Genomic DNA, 4,588 nt, shown 5'->3' on the forward strand with positions numbered 1-4,588 from the left:
AATAGAGTACAAAATAAACAACTTATGCATTTGTAACCTAAGAAGCGACAAAAAGACCTAAAAAGCGACTATAAAACTAGCATAAACATGCCTATAAATACTAATGTGATAGAATTTTTGCATATAAGTTGTCGAGGATTTTATTGTTTAAATAATATTTTTAGTTGTCAAAAATTTCTTATACTGTATTAATATAGTGATAAAGTTTCAAAATAATTTTCCAATAATTATCGTATAGATGACATCTTTTAGGAAACATTTTGTTCGAAAAATGAAAATCGAGTGGAAAGGAAACAAATAAGAGGAGGAAAAGGAGTCATTTAACTATTACTTTTTTATTTGTTTGTATTAATTATGCAAAGGGTATTTATTAAGAGGAGGGCAAGGGCATTTGTTACCTTAACAGGGCGTTTGGATTGTGGGAATGGGAGTTTGGGGATTAAAAGGTGGGAATGGGATTGAGAATTAATTGATGGGAATATATGAAAATATGCTAATACCTTGTTTAGATAGTGGGTGAGAATATATAGGGAACAAATAATAATTTTACAAAAATACCCTTACTAAGATTATTATTTCATTCTTTTCATTAATGAAAAAAATGTCATTTTCCCCCTATTCCCATTCCCATCCATTTATTACCTGCCCTCCCTAGGTAATAAAATGGTGGGAATTCACCCATAAATAATCCCATTCCCAAACCCCTTTTTATTCCCGTTCCCACCAACCAAACAAGGCTTATTTTTTATATTGGGATTAAAACTCCCAATCCCACCCTCAATTCCCACTTACCAAACATCCCCTAAGTTTTTGAGAGGTGACAAATGAAGGGTAATGGTAATTGTCACCATGCCTTAAAACCAAACACACGATAATAGTATCGGTTTAATCGAATCTGTTTTCAATCCAAAAAATATGCTAACTAGACGCCCCCTTAGTATCACATCTTTAACTATATTCTTGTATAGCCAATTTATGTCTTCTAAATTTCTTTGTGATGTGTTATACTGTTGTGACAAAATAAAAATCTGCAGTAATAATCATTGCACAATTGCTCTGTAATTTACAAGCCTCTTTTTCAAGAATATGTTTTATATTCTATCACGTCCCTCACGTAAGAGCATATTGGGCTTGATGTGTGGATGCAGCATGGGCCCTGGGCCCTCCTCATACCCATCACTTAATATTCCTTTTAAAGGTGAAGGTGGATGAGATTCGAACCCATAACCTCTATGTCAAGTTAACTTTGATACCATATTAAAGGAGCAATTCAACCCAAAACTTAAACTCGTGGTTAAGGGCCAGGAATATGTTTTATATTCTATCACTCATTCAAAATTTATTTTTTCAGATGTAAACCTCACTTGAATTCCTTGTTTAATTACAAACATTAGGTTAGAACCCGTGCGATGCACGATTTATATAAAATTTATTTTTAATTTGTACTTTTTTTTAAAAAAAATGGATAAATATAAATAAGAATATGCACCTTGTACAAAATATCTGTATTTTGAAAATTTTAGATTTTTATCAAAATTGTGATATAATACTTGTTCAACTTTGCCTAATACATATTTTAATGTAGGAGTCTATTTATTAGTGTACAACTTAAAATTATTTCATTTTTTAAAGGATAAATTGATATGTTGTATTTGCAATATAGAAGCTTCTATTCTTCAAATTTCAAAATCTATTAAATATAATAGCTCAAAAAAAAAAAAAAAAAAAAAAAAAAAAGAAGAAGAAGAAGAAGATGACATCATCATGCATTTAGACGAGAAATTTTTTATTATGAGAGTGACATATAGACATTGATGACATCAGCAAAGTTTTGTTTTAGTAATAGTTAATAGATTATAGTCACATCTCTTTTTGATTCAAACCTTTATCATTGCTTCGAACCTTTATCAACCAAAAACCTAACTTTTTTTGTTTGTTTTAAAATAACCTCTTATTACTATGCAACAAATAATGTGAAGTTACTAATATCTTTAAATTTAACTTGTATATTACACATTTGCACCAATAATTAATTTTTATGTCATTGGCCTCATTGGGTCAATATATAATGAGTCTCTTGGCCCTTGGTGACGATCGGCAATTTAACATTTTTCGCCAACCAAATTGCATCCGTCACCACAACTTTTCCACAATTATTTTCTCGTTGAAAACATCCTTCTTTCTTGCCACCCCACCTCTTTCTCTATTGTTGTGTGGCCTACCAATGCATATAAAAATTTTATTTGGGTTGGCCCAATTCAAACATTTTTTTTGTCACTTCGATTGTTTAGATAAAAAGTATTCCTGTATTTTTTATTCACATCTAAATGGCTTATCTTAACTAATGCAAGTAAGGGTTTGTTCTCACTTACTGATCAAATCTGAATTGAATTGAACTAAATTATTTATGAGAGAATGAAATTAGGAATTGAACTGAACTGAACTAAACTAAAATTATGCTGAATAAAATAGATCGTAAGTGATGCATTTATTTAAAAACGGTTGAAAAGTCAGGAGATATCTTCATTCAAAAGTAAAGGCAATATACATTTAGCCAAGCACATTATATCCAATGCATGAATTAATTAGTTTAGTTATGTATATTGATAAATCCCAACATTGGTTGTAGCATTGGAGAATAGTCAAGAAAAAGGCATTAACTCAAATATAATGGATAAGTAGAAAAATATCCAATAAGTCCAAAAATATAATCAAAAAAGCTCCAAAAATATTTTCCAATGTATGGATTCTATTTGAGACATCAAGTGCATGGAGAAAGTGGCTTAATAAGGGGTGTGGGCGTGGGGACAAAATAACCCAACACTGTCTAATCGTGCGATACAAAAACAATGCACAATATAATTATAGTCTTTAATCATGCGTCACAGCAATAAATAAATTAATGCATCACCGTGCATTAATTAAATATATTACCAGCTACCTAAATTATTTTTCCTCATTCTTAGACACTAGATTAGTATCAATTCCTGACCTAACCTATTAATACGATCTGACCCAATTTTAAATCGAGTTACTAAGAGAAAACCCGATCTGTTAAGCCTAATATTGTACACTAGTTAATGGCCAATGTGTTAAGGTCACCTATGTTTATCTAGGTTGTATATATATTTGAGAATACAGCAATACAACACAAGGGAAAATTCATTCCTGATATGGCGGAGCCTACATTCCGAAAACCCTAAACCCTAATTTTTTTTTCTACACTAATTCTTCTTTACTGTTTATCTAGGTTGTATATGTATATATATACTTGAGAATACATCAATACAACATAAGGGAAAATTCATTCCTGACACGAATTGACCCATTTATCATAATTTGTACGTAATGACCCATGCGTTCCAAGTCACTCGAACTAAATAACCCGAAATTTGACCCGACCCGACCCAACCCAACCCTGTTGATATTAATCAATACGGAGTAATATATTAAAGATATTAATAGTCAATATTTATACATTGACAAATATGATCTTCAATTATTGTTGCAATTATTAAAGAATGGAGAAAGTATTTTTCGTAAAAAATTTCATTTGTATATGATTTCCTTAGTAAATATAGTATGCTAGAATTACTTTAAGAAGTATTTGTATGAATCTAAAACAAACTCTTAAATGAACCTGATTCACACTAATTTATTATGGACCACTAAGTTTAAAGACACTATGGTTGTTTTAATAATATTTTTTTTTTTTAAAAAAAAGTCACTATTTTAAAATAAAGGTCATTATGTTGAAATAAAAGTCATTTTGGTTAATTTGGTATTATGAAGGCTGTTAAGAGGGTTTTTTTAGGGAATTTTCACATTTGCTACCAGTAAAAGGACTCCGCTTCACATTTACTACCGCTTTAATTTTTTATTTTACTTTGCTACCACCTAAATTAGAGTTTGTTAAAAATCACTACCATTTAACGGAATCCGTTAAGATTCCGTTAAACGGGGCCCAATATTTCATTAAATAATAATTTAATTTATTTAAAAAAAAAAGAAAAAAAAACTTAAAAAACAAAAATCAATCCCTAGCCACCGAAACCACCAAAAAACCACCTTCCCCCCTCCCCTTGCCGGCGCCCAAACGTTCCCCTGATGCCGGCGAACCCCTAGACCACCAACACCAACACCACCGTAACCCCCAAACCCGGCGACGCCACATACCACCACCATGACACTACCCTAACCCCCAAACCCAGACCACCACCACCGAAAGCCCTATACCCAGAACACCACCACCCACAAACCCGGCCCACTGAAACCCACGAACCCAGACCACCACCCACCGAAACCACCAAACCTAGACCGGTCGGAATGGGGCTGGGATCGGGTTTTCGAGGGGAAGGAGCTGGGATCGGGATTTTTAAGGGGAGAGGCTGGGATCGGGGCTTGGATCAGGTTTTCGAGGGGAGGGGGCTAGGATTGGGGCTAGAAAGGGGTTTTCAAGGGAGGGTTGCGACGCCGGCGCCGACACGGGGGCTAGGTGGCCGGATTCGCGGGCAGGGGATTGGGCTCCCAGGCGACGGTGGAGGTGGCTTGGGCAGCTGGTAGGTGAGGAAGGGTTGGTGGCTGGACG

The sequence above is a fragment of the Chenopodium album genome, chromosome 10 (genome assembly GCF_948465745.1).
Source record: "Chenopodium album chromosome 10, dcCheAlbu1.1, whole genome shotgun sequence".
NCBI lineage: Eukaryota > Viridiplantae > Streptophyta > Magnoliopsida > Caryophyllales > Amaranthaceae > Chenopodium > Chenopodium album.